Source organism: Rattus norvegicus, chromosome 9, assembly GCF_021556685.1.
Source record: "Rattus norvegicus strain SHRSP/BbbUtx chromosome 9, alternate assembly SHRSP_T2T, whole genome shotgun sequence".
NCBI classification, from domain to species: Eukaryota; Metazoa; Chordata; class Mammalia; order Rodentia; family Muridae; genus Rattus; species Rattus norvegicus.
The window spans coordinates 118,511,512-118,527,169 of NC_141542.1; the positions used below are offsets into that span (position 1 = coordinate 118,511,512).

At 43.6% G+C, this 15,658-nt stretch overlaps 1 protein-coding gene across 13 annotated transcripts in view; it reads right to left on the reverse strand.

Moving 5' to 3' along the window:
* The window catches only part of LOC148003874 (uncharacterized), a 68,092-nt gene that overhangs the window by 20,247 nt on the left and 32,187 nt on the right, over positions 1 to 15,658 (reverse strand). Inside the window, exons 2-3 of one of the 13 annotated variants that reach the window (XR_015629789.1) lie at positions 15,230 to 15,410; positions 14,769 to 14,954 (exon numbers count right to left, since the gene is read on the reverse strand). The exons of the other annotated variants lie outside the window; for them this stretch is intronic. The gene's annotated coding sequence lies outside the window, so the exon portion shown is untranslated. The remainder of the gene's footprint in view (positions 1 to 14,768; positions 14,955 to 15,229; positions 15,411 to 15,658) is intronic. 13 annotated transcript variants of the gene reach the window in all.

Genomic DNA, 15,658 nt, shown 5'->3' on the forward strand with positions numbered 1-15,658 from the left:
TGGACAAAAGGGTGTACTGTGGGACACTGTGATACAACGCAGCTTCCGCAAGGAGATGTTTTCTGTGTTTGTTTGTTTGTTTTTTTAATCTTTGTTTTTAATTTTGTTTGAGGGGGCAGGGATCTGGCAAGGGTAGACAGCAGATATGAAAGAACTGAGAGATCAATGGGACTGGGGTGCATGGTGTGAAACTCATAAAGAATCAATAACAAGTTTTTTAAAAACGGAGTCGTTGAAGGCCAAGGGAGGCACTGTCTGGAAAAAGAAAAATCCATCTCATACACCACTTAGTAACCTGGAGTAGGACACAGCCTAATCTCAACAGCTTCATGGTTTGAAAATCCATCATGCTCTGAGCTGTGTACTCTGTGTGGTGAGAAGACATCACAGGGCAATAAAAACAGGAGCACGGCATCCCCACGGGACCAGCACTGCTGTGTGCAGTGTCCCAGCATAGAGCCATGGCTACTTCAGAAAACTCCAGTGAAAGGTCTACAAGGAAGTACAGTGGGGACCCTTTGTACGACAGATACAGTTTGCTACTGTTATTTTATTTAGTCTCAGTGCTATCCTTGACTGCTTTAGAGACGTGACTGTTGGATGTCAAGAGTTTAAGCAATTTGCCCAAAGCCAGAGCCCTAAAATGACAGTGACGTCTCAATAGTTTCAAAGCCAGGAGAGAAGGTGCACAGAGTGTAAGCCTTATGCCCTCCAATGGACTGGTGACAATCCTTCTGTTGTTAAAACCAAATCCATCTCATACAGTGGCTTTGCAAGTGTTTAAAATCCTCTAAGAGTTTCGGTCATGTTTCAATGGTCCTAGGGAACTTTTTACTTGATGTATTGAAATCCTGCTGTTGCCACCTTTCTCCATTAAATGATATCTATTAAAAATAACTCATGCTCTTTGAAATGGAGCAGAAACTATGTTCCCCAGGCCAGTCTTGAATCCCTGGGCTCAGTTGTTCCTCCTACCTCAACCTTCTGAAAGCCAGGACCACAGATGGGTACCACCACACCCAGCTAGCAATTCGTAGTCTTTGGTTATGACTACTCCAAATGCTTGATCTCCTCAACACTTGGGTGAGAACACAATGCTAAATAAATGCTAATCCAGTGAAGGTGCTGTGGTCTATGTTATGGATATCCTGCAAACCAGCTAAATCCTGGGTTCCTATTACTCTCATCTTACCAGCCCCTCAGAACATTCTCTATAGACGATGGCATCATCTGCCCTGTCCTGTGTCCTTCAGAACACTAGAACACTGCAGCTGCCTGTCTCCTGGGTGCCCCACTTGCTGTTTCTCCTCAGCTTGGCTCCTAACTGATATTGGAGAGAAGACACTCTCTCCCTGCTCCTCCTAGCCATCATCCCTTCTTAGGTAACCTTATCTATGCCTTTACTGCCTGCATGCTGATAACTGGCTCAGTATTTAGTTTCAGGTCCCTGTGCCCAGCTGCTCACTTCATAGCTACATTGGGGGAGGCGGCCTTGCCCTCTCAACCTTGACTGTTTTGTGCCATAATGACCCCACTGCCATCCATCATCCTTGGTTTCTTTCTCTTTATTTTCTGTGGCCACCTAACTCATCAGCAGATCAACTCTCACCAACACCACTGCTGCTGTCCTAATCCAGACAACCATTACTCCTTCAGAGTCTGCCCCAGCCTCCCGCCCCCTTTCTTGTTTATCAACTGCAGTGAAGGCCAATCTTTTTTCCAACAACAGCACTGCTGACATTCTAGGTTGATGGTTTCTTTGTTGGGGGGTTGTCCAAGCATTGTGGAGTGTTTAACAACATCTCTGGCTTCCACCTAGTAGGTGCCAGTAGCACCTCCATCCCCAAAGCTGCTAAAACAAAAATATCTCCAGACATAGTCCCTGGGAAGCAAAATCACCATTCAAGAGAATCACTGCCACAGGGCCGAGGGAGAATGTTCAAGGGGTGCTTGCTGTGAAAGAAGACAGCCTGAGTCCATACTCCCAGAAGACATAGGCTGGTCACAGTAGTATATTGTCCATAACCCTAATGTGCCCACGGGAACAGGAAGTAGAGACATGAGAGTCTCTAGAAGCTCATAGGCCAGCTAAGCTGGCTTACACAGCAAACAAAGGACCTTGCTTCAACCAAAAGTGGAAAGGCAACAACCAATGAGCGAAGATCCTTGTTCTCTCACCTCCACACATGAACCTTAGCACGAGTGCCCCCCCCACGCATACAAGCACTCACACGCACACACACATGCACACATACACATACATACAAGCACAGACACACACACATACGCGTGCATGCACAGGCACACACGTGCATGCACGCACACACACATAAGCACACAAATATGCACACACACATGCGTGCATGCACAGGGAGGAATACACATACATGCATGAACACACAACATACTCATATACCTCACACATATTCACATTTTAAAAAGGAATCATAAATAATAATATCACATGTACTGGTCCAAGAAAAGAGCAGTACTGTGACTCATCTAATTTAAGCTTCCTTATGGCCCCCCAAGCATTTATTCCCTCGTGGTCAGGAGATTTATCTTCTTCCCTCAAGCCAGTTGCTTCCTTCTGTATAGAGGTCCTTTCTCTGAATGGCTGTCTGGCTGTTTTCCCGCACAGAGGACCCTCAGAGCACTGCTCACAATCTATCCTGTGTGTCCCCACTTTACCCTGCCGTCCCCTCTGAGCTCGCCTTAATGCACTGTTCATCAGAATGTTCACCGTAGTGCACCTGCTTACCTGGAATTGTCTTCGGATTACATATTCTTGTTTTTGTCTCCCAATGCAATGCAGCTATGTAACACAGAGCAGCTAGGGTGCCGAGTACCTCACTGCCTCTCCTTCGCCTGTGATAGGCCAGGCACGTGACAGGTGCCTGAGAAACACTGAACTTTGGAATTCTTCACACTGGCTTATGAATTACTTTGAAAAGCTACATCTTTGTGATTTACTGTGATCCAAATGTATTAGCACACTGGTCACACAGAGCAAATTTTGTTTTTGTCAACATGGTACACTCACAAACGGGGAGGATGGTCCTTCTCTAGGAAAAGCTGTGAGCTTGGATAGTGATTAGAACACAGTTGTCAATAAACAAAGTTGACACAGTTAAGATCCTGAGACTCATCTTTGCAAGTGACCTCAGCCTGTTGAAACCCGTCCCCAGAGGTGAGCACCTATTGAATCTATCTCTTGGTGCCATCTAGCCTTCTGTTTGATATGAGCTTTGTCAAGGGAATAAGTTATTGACGTTTTAATGTCTGTGGATTATGGTAATGTGCCTAACTGTATTGATCTGTTCAGTATTCTGCACTTGCTTTGGCTGCTGTCCCGAAATCTCCAAGAGAAGTGTGCAGATGGTCATATCATGAACTATGAAATGGGATCAAAGATGTGGCTTATCTGAGTAATTCACAAAACATTAGCCATCAAATTTTGACACTTCAGTTAAGCCCCAGGCCTAATGGGAAGGTACTTAATGGACTAAATTAATCCTACCACTGACAGAATTAGGTGTGTATGCATATAGATATGAGTGTGTGAGTGCCTGTGTGTGAGTGTATGTGTGTGTTGTATGTGTATGTGTGTGTATATGTATGTATGTGTGAGTGCGTGTGACTGTGTATGTATGTTGAGTGTGTGTGACTGTGTGTGAGTGTATGTGTGTGTTGTATGTGTATGTGTGTGTATATGTATGTATGTGTGAGTGCGTGTGACTGTGTATGTATGTTGAGTGTGTGTGACTGTGTGTATGTATATGTGAGCGTGTATGTGTATGTGCATGTGTGATGTGTATATATGTGTGAGTGTGTATGTGTGAGTGTGTATGTATGAGTGTATGTGTATGTGTGAGTGTGTATGTGTGAGTGTGTATGTATGAGTGTGTGTGTATGTGTGAGTGTGTATATGTGTGAGTGTGTATATGTGTGAGTGTGTATATGTGTGAGTGTGTATATGTGTGAGTGTGTATGTGTGAGTTTGTGTTGTGAGTGTGTGTATGTGTGAGTGTATGTATGTGTGAGTGTGTATGTGTATGTGTGTATACGTGTGGGTGAGTATATATATAAGTGTGTGAGTGTGTATATGAGTGTGTATGTGTATGTGTGAGTGTGTGTATGTATATGTGTGTATGTATATGTGTGTGAGTGTGTGTATGTGTGAGTGTGTATGTGTGAGTGTGTGTATGTGTGTGTGTATGTGTGTGTGTGCCCGCGCACACACGTGCGTGGGTGTGTCCCTTCATGACTAGAATAAGGATTTCCCAGCTGACCCACAGGTTCTGGGAGAGATGGAGAAGCAAGTTTTCAGGCAGAGGCATTTGGCTCTGCCATTCAAACAAAGACATGAGAGTTAATATAGTAATGGAACATACAGGGAGAGAATTCAGGAGACCTGTGTGGGCCTGGCAAACAGAACTAAGACAAGCGTCTATGAAATACAGAGTGCCAAGCTCTTAAATTAGGCAGGTTTTGTTTAGCCGGGCCCCCAATTCTATACATTTGCATTTGCATGCCCACATGTGGTTTAATTTGTTTCCCTCGTGTTCCTCTTTCTTCCCATAGAAAAGAGAGAAATAATGTTCCTCATCACAAGGTGATAGGAGGATAAAATGTGATAATGTGCCAAGAACTGGGACCAGAATCTTGTTCTCCCGGTCTCTGCTATTTCCTTCCAAACTCTAGCATTTGCTCTCATTAAGCTCGCATATGAATTACCTACTTGACCTTGAAATCAGCAAAGCCCTTCAGAGACAGGTCTCTGTACAGCATCTCCACTTCTCAGCAGCTTTTGTAAATTGCCTCAGAGGAAAGATTAGCTTGCACGAAGAAATGCTGATATTGAATTACCCTCTGCTCTGTAAAGGTGATCTAAGACTTGCTTGGCACGAGGGCCTGGGGGAGTATCTGTGCCCACTACCCCAATCTGACAGCCTGCAGGAGAACAGCAGAGACCAGCACATCCCTGCCCTGCCGGGAAGGCTCTTTGCAGACACTACAGACACTTTGCAGCAATTATAATAAAAGCTAAGTCCGCCAGTCCTGCCTGGCTCCATGAGAGCGGATAAACAATAGCTAGAAGATTAAGTAATGTGGGACATTTCATATTTAGGTTTGAGGGTTTAGTGGAAACTGAGAGCGTAATAAATAAAAGGTCCGCGATAGCCTTTAATAAAGCCAACAGACCAAGGAGTCATTCATTTGCCATATGAAAGATTTGTTTTCCAGGGTAATCATGCAAAAAGAAAACCAAAAACCCTTAGCCCTCCCTGCAGATGAGAAACTGCTCTGACCCTATCCTTCCAAGTCAAACTAACTCCACAAACAAGATTTTCAAAGTACTCTATCTCTCTCTTTTTTTTTCAATTAATGCTTTAGTATTTCTGAGGTTTTTTGTGGAAATTATAACTTCAGCTGTTCAAGATGACTTAAGCTACTGCCTGATTAGCAAACACATCCAAGCGATGCCAGTGGCCTTTGCAAATTAGATTTTTAAAATAATCCTCAAGGCGGCTTGTTTTTTATGCACCCGAATGCTTCCCATGTGCAGTCTCCCAGCCTCATTCTGAAGAACGGTTTTCAAAACCCGCTGCACTCTCTTATACATTGATGTGCCTGTTTTTGATGGCTTCACCTCTGCGGGTTGTTTATCAGAGTAAAGATGAGAAAGCCGCGGGGGGGGGGGGGTTCGGGGGGAGGGCTCAAGATATAGAGCTGTCAATCACCAAGGCTTCATTATACCTGCCAATCGCAGATCGCCACCAAAACTTCTTCCTCTCCTCCTCAGCATGCTCTTGACGTCTTGCTCTGTACCCTCTCTCTACCACAGCAAAGGCGGTCCCAAACCCTTGTTCTTGATACATCAGTCCTTGCTCATGAAAATGTTTGTAGTACCTCCTCTTTCCACTTGAAGCTTCTGCTTCCTTCTCACCCTGGTATGTCCCTGTCCCTTCATTTTTAAAGTGTTCTTCAGATCAGTTTTAGGATCACAATAGAATCTAAGCATAGAGAGTTCCCATGTGTTCCCTCTCCTGGCACAGCCTTCCTCAAGACCAACATTGCTAAAGCCGGTGAGTCTGACATTTGCCTGATGTCATCACACAAAGCCAGCTACTTCTGCCTTAGCTCATGAAGCTTGCATGCATAATTGCATTCACCCACAACTGTACGGACAAACGTTGTTTGTTTTGTTGCTCAAAAGCACCCCGTACTCCACCCGTTCCTCCTTCCTCCCTAGTAACCCATGACAACCAGCGATCTCCTCACTGAGTCATCTTTCAGACGTCACACAGTTGGAATGATGCGGCCGGCTGTGGCTCTTCCGGTAGCGCCTTTCGCTTTGTAGGATACGTCAACAATTCCAACGTGTCTCTTCCCAGGCTAATAGTGCACTTTTTTTTTCCTGTTCGTTGTACACAGGTGTGTTGCTCAGTTTGATTGTCACTGGAAATCATCTCTTTATTACTTTTATTTGTCAAGATTATGGCATATTATACCGTTATAATAGGGTACATCATTCCCATCTAAAAAATGATTGAAAATTATATTGTTTCTCCCTCCCCTTCTTCCCCCCACACCCACATGGCCCTTCTCAAATTTATGGTTTTTGTTTTCATTAATTGTTGGTATATACATATGTGTGTATACATATATATTTCACATATGTATTCCATATATGCTCCATAGAGAGATAGTCCTAACACTTATTTACACTTACATGAAGTTTCATACGTTTACATAAAGAATTTTAGTAGTTTTACTTCCTCAGTTCTTTCCTGTATCTCCCCACCAGCCTGTCTCATCAAGTCTCCCTCTTTGCCCACCTCAGTGTGGTCCACTGAGTTTAGTAAAAATTCATGAACAGGGGGTTATTTGGAGCACAGGCAACTGATGTGTGACTACACTAAACAAAACGCCATCACATCCACCAACGACTTTTAATGATCAATAGTCCGTCTAGAAGGGTACTCCCCAATGATGGTGAAACGCTAACAGGCCCAATCTTACGGGGAAGAAAAATTAATTTTGTTTTAAATTATATGTATGTGCATACCTGTGTATAACCATGTGTGCATGGATGCAGATACACAGCAACACACACACACACACGCACGCACACATGCACACACGCACACACATGCACGCACACACGCACACACACGCGCGCGCACCGAACTTGAGTCTTTAGAGAGAGTCTTTTCTTTTCATGGTTGTGGGGATCAAACCCACATATGTTGTAAGTGCTCTAACACTGAGCTACACTGAGCTTTTTAAAAACTAGTGAAAATAGGGTAATTTTTCTGTTGCTTTTGTTCTTGGTGGCCAAAAGCTGTTTGCGCATGCTCAGTAATAGTCCCACGCTGCATCCTGCTCAGCTCCGTGGACTTCCCAGCAGCTCTGTCTTGCCAGTGTTTTTCCACATGCCCGTCTGTCCCTTCTTTTGTTCAAGAACACCCTAAATTCTTCCTCACTAGAATTTTCACCCAACCTTACTTCCTTTGCTGTGACTTTCTCTAATTCAGTTCTTGATTCTACAGTGCTCCAAGATACCCTAACACACTCCATTCACAGAGCATCCCAGGTTGTTGAAGTAAACATTGGGACTTTTAAAACACATAGGTCTTAATGTGCTGCCAATGTCAAGAACCAAGCACCAGCACTCGGAGTTCTCACTCGCAATGAAGCACTTCCCTGCACACTGCATAAATTATATGCCGGTTTCTCCAGAAATGATCCTGTTACCGGCAGGTTCATGATTCCAGCTGAGAACTGCTGTTGGTCATTCTGCTGAAAACTGATTTGCACATAGCTGCCCAACTAGAATGCAAACTTGTATGCAAGCATTTCCTGGTGGGCCTGTTTCCTTTCTCCACATGCAAATAGCGTAGCTTCATGGATTGGAGGCAAATACTAGGTATTTAAATCTCAAAATGCATCCCTCATCTTCACTTATATTGCATTTCTTCCCACAACCAATGGCTGAGTATTTATCCTCTGACAACTAGTGGGACAAGCTGAAGATGAGTGGACAATACCATGTGACCTGTCACTGTCCATAAGGAAAATAGAAAAAGCACACAGGAGGAGAAATGTTAACTCCTAATTTTGTTGCTGATTTCTGCTTTTTGGATTTTTCCTGTTTCCTGAACGAGCATTGTTGTCAATGCTATATGGTTTGGCCCCCATAGACTCGTGGTTCATTGGTTAGCCATAGGGAGTGGCACTATTAGGGGGTGTGGCCTTACTGGGGGAGGTGTGGCCTTGGAGGAGGTGTGGCCTTGTTAGAGGAGGTGCGGCCTTGTTGGAGAAAGTCTGTCACTGTTGGGGTGGGCTTTGAGCTCTCCTATGCTCGGGCTCCACCCAGTGTGGATGACAGTCTCCTCCTGGCTGCCTTCAGATCAAGATGTAGAACTCTCAGCTCTTCCAGCACCGAGTCTACCCAAACACCACCTTGCTTCCCACCGTGATGAGACTGGACTGAAATTGTTAAGCCAGTCCCAACTAAATGTTTACTTTTATGAGAGTTGCCTTACATGGTGTCTCTTCGCAGCACTTAAAACCCAAAGTAAGACACCACACACACCACTTGCTGAGTTATTAGTGGAGACAAGGAGGAGGAGGAAGAAAAGGAGGAGGAAGAGAAGAAAAAAGAGGTCGTTAATCGAACAACAAAAGCCACTTAACACTTCAGGCGCACCTGACTGGGTCTTAAATTTTTCTTATCAGATTTAATCCCTGATGAGATAGATGATTTGATCCTCAGAAATTAGTCTTCTACATTTCCTTCCTAGCACAAAACATGTGTGTGGGGAAACCCACTAATGGTCAGCCTTGATCTACGTTTTCAGAGGATGAGTTTTCCCTCAGATAACAGAACCGCTCATTAGGCTATTGGTCTAGTTACCTGATGAGTACTGAACTCTGCCTTTCCCAAGTATTGAAGTCAGCCTCTTCTCAAACATCCAGCTCAGTAAAGAGATCTGTTACTGGGTAGATCCATAGTGGTACTGAAAGCAGGAAATAGAAGCCACCAGCTACTTTAAGAGATGAAAGTGTAGAAGATACTAATGAAGACGTTGAAGCTAAGAGAAGCTTCACCCAAAGGGGCATGCTCAAAGCTGTCCAGAGCAGAGGTGAAGCTTCTGTTCCTCACGCACAGGGTCTCCCACCTAACAACCAGGCAAGATGATTAAGTGAGCCCCGGAGCTGTCGTGTGTAATTTTAAAATCACATTACCTCCTTTGCCCAGGACTCCGGCCTGACTTAGCTCCGAGATTGGCTGCCGTAGCCCCACTCCTAATTTGTCTGTTCCTCTCGGCTTAGCTCTGCCAAAGGCCACCTACTGCCTCCAGGGAGCAGTGATTGTGTTCCCAGCCCCTTCTGGCTTAGCTTCACCAAGTTGCCATCAATGGCCCGGCTTTTCTCTATCTCTGTCCACCTTGCTCCGAGGAAGAAAAGCATTTGAACAACTTTATTATCTTAGAGCAATTGTTGGGCCCAGAATCTCCTGCCCTAACGGTATCGGCTAGCCTATATCAGCTGTCTGCTGCAGCCATTCTAGCTACCCCAACATCTTACATGGCTGCTGCACGCTTCTCGTTCAAAAGCCTGGCCCAAAAGCCCTTTCTCTTTCCTCGCTTCTCTGTTTCCTTTTGGAACCTGGAAGTCCCACCATTACCCATCTCTCAGCAATTGGTTCCCACGTTGGCCAAATCAAAAACCAATTAGGGAGCCAGATTTTAGTATCAGCTCCTCCCACTACACAGAGCAGAGCTCACTGGAGCGCCATCTTCAGAGGAACTTTGTTGGTGGAACTCAGCTCTGCTCTCTACTTTCAAACAATTATACATTTTTCCCCCTCATACCAAGTGTTTGCCTTAGATAAATGATGACACCAGAGTACACCGTGAAATTTTTGCCACAGAGACAGATGTGACTGGAGACGTCCTACTTGCGTCCCAAACCCATACACCTGGAAATGGGGGTGGGCCTCGGGCACAGAAATTACAGAGTATTGAAGGCTAAAATGAGAGACGGCTCTACAGAGCAGCAGCAGCGAGGTCTCCATCAGCTCTTCTCGTTAGTATATTAGCCGAGATGCTAATTCCCAAAGCTGAATAGACAACCGATATTAGTCAAGTGAGAAAAATAAATAATATTAAAAAAAACAATCAAAAGTAATAGATAGCTGGGAAATGAAATAATACAGGGAAAGCTAGGAAAGATGATTCTGAGTTGCCTTAGTCAGAAACCCCATCCACAAAATACAAAGAGCTGCTATAATAAAATGTAATAAAAGAAAAACATAAAACAAAATTGCCAAAATAAAATATGCATATAGCAAAAATCACAAGAATAGAGTAAAAGAAATCTCTCAGAAGTAGATGAGAGACATAAAAGGGTGAGAATGATGAAGGACTTTTTAAAAGTTAGATGGTCTGAAGATGGCTCAGAGGATTGAGGGTTCAATACCATCCTGGGCTAGCCTATGCTACAAAGAGAGACTCTGCCTCAATTCTTCCCTCCCCTTGAGCAAAACAGTTATGAGTAATGTAGTTAAGGTCTAGGAAATCTACCTACTAGGTGTGCATAACACGGAAAACGTAGAGTGAAGGAAATTATTGAGGAATCAGGGAAGGTTGTCTCCCTTCAAACATCCCTGTCTTCTGATTGAGGTATATCTCAGGCATAGCGAGAGAATACTCCTCTGACTCATGTCCCCATGACTTTCAGAGCACCAATATGAAGAGAGCATTCTAAATGTTTAGAGAAAGACGCTCATTTACAAAGGAATAAAAATCAGCAATGTCCAGGCTTCTCACAAAAGTGATGGTTGTCAGAAGTAGTGACTCAGTGCCTTTGTCCTTTTGGGGGGAGATTATTCTTAAGAATCAACTAGGTTATTTATTAAAAGAAGAGGCTATAAACAAAAGAATAACTTTTCCAGACATTAGAGAACAGAGACCATTTATTTCCATCCACTTTTGAAAAGTATTTGTGGCTGGACTACAGATAAAAAGCAAATGAAGGATTTTACCAAAGAGGCTGACACAGACTCCAGTAGAGCACAGGGGCCTGGGAGTATGGAATGTAGTACCTCATGAAAAACAAAAAACCGTGTAGGAAATTAGGAAGAACTGTGAGTGGGCTCCTTGTAAATCCTTAACACGGAGATAAAAATCACTCCAGTTGGAGTTTAATGAGGAAAACACAATGCCATGAAGGATAATGTAATGTATTTTTATTTGAACCAAATATTGGAAACTGGAGCTAAAACAGAAAGTGGTACCAGAAACATACAGTAAAGATGTGCAAAAAGAATTTACAGTGTGATTTTGAACGGTTGCTGGAAGATGAGAAAGGAGATGGCTCTACTAATACCGCGTAATAGCCTTTCTGTCGCTGTGACAGGATGCCTGACATAAACCACTGAAGGAAGTATTGATTGGGGTCACTGTTTGAAAGCTGTCTGTCTGCCCGCCATGGTAGGGCAGTGGATATCACAGAGCACTTAACATCACAGCAACCAGGAAATAAAGAAAGTTGAGAAACAGGAAGAGAACAAGATACAGACCTTGAGGACATACCCCAAGTGGGTGCCGTCTCTTCCTTTCATTTCCCCCCCAATATAACCATCATATTGTGAAGCCCCAAAAAAGAACTAATTCCTTCCTTGGACCAGAGTGTTCAAGATCTAATCCCTCTGCTATTAGCCTCACAGACATGGGTCAGAAGTCCCCCAAGAATCTCTCAATCCAGTGACATTAAGAAATAGCACTAGCCCTCCCAGATGCTTCTGTATAGCACTGTCCTTTAAAAGGCTTAAGCATGGCATATATTGCATTTCCTTTTTCCGGTATCCTACCTATATTAATCAATTTTATGAGGAACAAACTTTACATTGCACTAATTCTCTTTATTTCTGGGTTCCTAATTTTTTAAAAAAATTACTCTATTTTTATCTAAAGCATGAAACATTTGACATTTAGTAAAGCAGGCTATAAATGCTAATAGTTACATGAAAAACCATGGTATAACTAAGAAGTTGTACTAATTAACTCATTTCACATTACCAGACATAACAAATACATCCAGAAACCACGATTCTGATTGTGATTCTCAGTTTTGTGTTGTTTTTCAAAATGAACTAGTTAGGCTGGAAGAAGATTGATTTCAGAAACGTGCATGTTTTGTTTTACTAATATTCTCCTGTTGTTTCTCACACATGTGTTACGTCTATGATGTCTCTAAAGCTTAGTCTTTCCTCATTCTGTTTCACAAAACCAGATCGTTTCAATTGTGATACTTTTCAGCCGTTGGCAGCCAAAATTTCCTCAAATTACTCAGATGCGTTATCATCCTACCTCTCATTCAGTCCACTTTGAACTCATCTGGATGTTAACCTCTTTCCTCTGGACTCTATCTGAATGCCAGTCTTGGTCTTCGCAGACTTCTCCCCGGGTTGACCATTGAATCTCTCTAGGGATCTTGCATAACTTCTCATGGTTCTGCATTGGTCCACTCTTATAACTGTAATGAAATTCTTGGGGCAGACCACTTTACGAGGAGAAGGGAGTTGGTTTGGATCCTGGTCTGGAGGTGTAGAGGTAAGGGGCTGAAGAACAACACAGGCCCTAATTGTCTCCATGAAAGGGCCAGGCCTGACTTTGAGGAAAGGCCATAGGCACCAGCTCCAGGGACAGACCATAAACTGCAGAATGAGATCACAAAGCTCCCTCCCAAAGAACAGCCTGGGGGCAACCACAAAATGGGGAAATACCTTATCTCAGAGTGGGCCATCTGTGCTGGGCAGTCCTACCTCATCCTATGGTTAAACACACATGACACAGGAACGCAGACCACTGACCACCTGGGACCCCCTAGCACCGAGTAATGAAATTTTATATTACCTAACCCTTCTAGAGACTTCCCCAGTTCCCAATGAGAAGGCCTGTTTGTCTTTGTCTGGCGTCGCCATTTTGGAGAACAGTTGACCTCTACATGCTGGATGTTTCTACAGAATAAACGCTCTTTGTCTTGCCACACCGTCTGAGTCTAGGGTCTCCCTTCAGCGATTTTTGGACCCTTTCGGGGCTATTTCTGATAATGCAGTTTGTACTAAAAAAGGCCTGAGGTGGTACAAGCAAGAAAATGTATAGTAAGAAAGAAGAGCTCGTGTGTGTGTGTGTGTGTGTGTGTGTGTGTGTGCGCGCATGTTGCTTTCTTTTTAAGACAGGGTATCACTCTACAGCCTGGTCTAGCCTGGAACTTGCTGTTTGATATGTTTTATAAAGCAGCCCCATGATGTGGGGGAAGATGGTGCCTTAAAGGACCCAGGCTGAGGCATCCCCACCCCCACCCCACACGGTATCTGCCACATGACAGTCTAGTGTAAAAATGAAGTTTATTTGGGACATGGGAAGGGGCTGTTGGGGAGGGAATAGAGAGAGAAAGAAAATTGGGGAAGGGAAAGTAAAAGTGTATGTGGGGGGAGAGAGAGAGGGAGAGAGAGAGAGAGAGAGAGAAGGAGCAGCACCCTTTTATGTGGGATTCAGGCTTGTGCCTGGCTCTCGCTAGGTAACTGTTGGGCAGAGCCTAAAGGGAATGCTAACAATGTGGACCAGGCCTGCCAGAGATCTAGACCCCAGCGAAGACTGTGCCTCCATGCCAGGCTTCTTCATGTACATTTCTTAAGAAGCCATTCAGATAGAGCCATGGAGGCTGGACTTCATATAATTCGTTTTGCTCCCAAAGTCATAACCCCTGTAAAAAAACAAAGTAGAATTAAATGTCTGCCCTCTTACTTAAAACTTTACAATGAGGATTAAATTCCCCCAGCTTAGGTAATGCTCTAAAGTTTTATCCAAAACCCAATCCTCTCCAGTGGATCAAGTTCACAGTTCTCAGTGGTACAGTGGGTGACTGTGGAAGGATAGCTATTGTGTAGAGGGAGCCCTGAGCTTGAGTGTTACTTCTATGTCATTAAAACAACTTTTTTTGTTTTGCTAGTCTCAGACCCAGCCATGCTGTTTATAGAGCCAGATTGCTTGTAGGCCTGTAATCACACCCTAGTTCCATTTCCTGTACACTCCATTGGAATCTGTTTCATACTGACTTTCCTCCTTCCTTCCATCCCTTCTGTCAATCACTTGTACCTAGAAATACTCTCTCCCTGGGACCCCTAGGAGCCACAAGAGGCTGGAACTCAGGTTGGCAACTCAGGTTGGCAAGATCCTTTCTGTTCTTCATTACAAGTAAAAGACTTATTTAACAAAAACTTAAAGAGATTGGAGAATGAAACTGAAAAGATGTCAAAAGATGGAAAGACCTCCTATGCTCATGGATGGTTAGGATTAATACGGTGAAAATGGCCAGCCTACCAAAAGCAATCTACAGATGCAATCCCCAGCAACATTCCAACACAGTTTTCCACAAAACTTGGAGGACAATATTTTGCTTCATATGTAAACACATATGCATACACATGACACACACACATATGCACACACATATATGTATACAGGTCACACACACACACACAACCAGAATAACTTTAATAATTCTGAATAATAAAAATTCTTCTGGATGTATTACCATCTCCAGTTTTAAGTTGCACTATATAGAGTATAGTAATCAAAAACAGCATGATATTGGCATGTAAACAGACATGCAAACACATGTGTAAACAGACATGTTGGTCAATGAACTAGGATTGAAAGCCCAGATATAAGTCCACAACATATGCATACCTGATTTTTAACAACAACAACAACAACAACAGCAAAAAGCCAGAAAGACATCATCTTCAACAAATGGTTGATCACACTGGAATGGCTTCATGTAGAAGAATGCAAATACATCCATATTTATCACTGTGCACAAAACTGGACTCCAAATGGAACAAAGATCTCAACATAAGACCAGCTACACTGAATCTGAGGGAAGAGAAAGTAGAAAACAGTCTTAAATTTATTGGCCCAGGAAGAGACTTTCTGAACAGGACATCTGTAGCAAGGCACTAATAGCAGTAATTGATAACCAGGACCTCATGAAACTGAAAAGCTACACGGGAAGTTGACACAAAATCCCCTCTAGAATCCCCTTTCCCAACATATCCTACTTTAATGTCTTTTTTAAAACTAACTTTACAATAACACACTGTCTTACTATTACCGTGGTGAAATGATTCGATTTGCTTTGTCTTACGTACATCCAGGTAAGTGCCATCGCTGAGGGAACTCACTGCAGGAACTCAAGTATGGCAGGAACCTAGAGGCAGAAACTAAGCAGGTCATGGAGGGGGTGCTGCGTAGTGGCATTCTCCTGTGGCCAGTTCAGCTTGCTTTCTTATAACCTGGGGACCACCAGCCAGGGGTGTCATCTACAGTGAGCTGCACCAACCAAAATCAATCATTAGTCAAGAAACACCCACCGAGTTTAATCAGGGCTGCTTGCATGTACCTGGGTATCGACGAAAACTGGCTCCTCACCTCTTCAGCCATTGACTAACGATACCTCTAAGCTAGAAATGGAATCTCATTTGCTCCTCACCCTTCCAAACTGTCATGATGACGGACTTGGTCTGGTATAGGTCTTATGCAGGTACCTACAACTGTTATGAGTTTATGACTACAACATC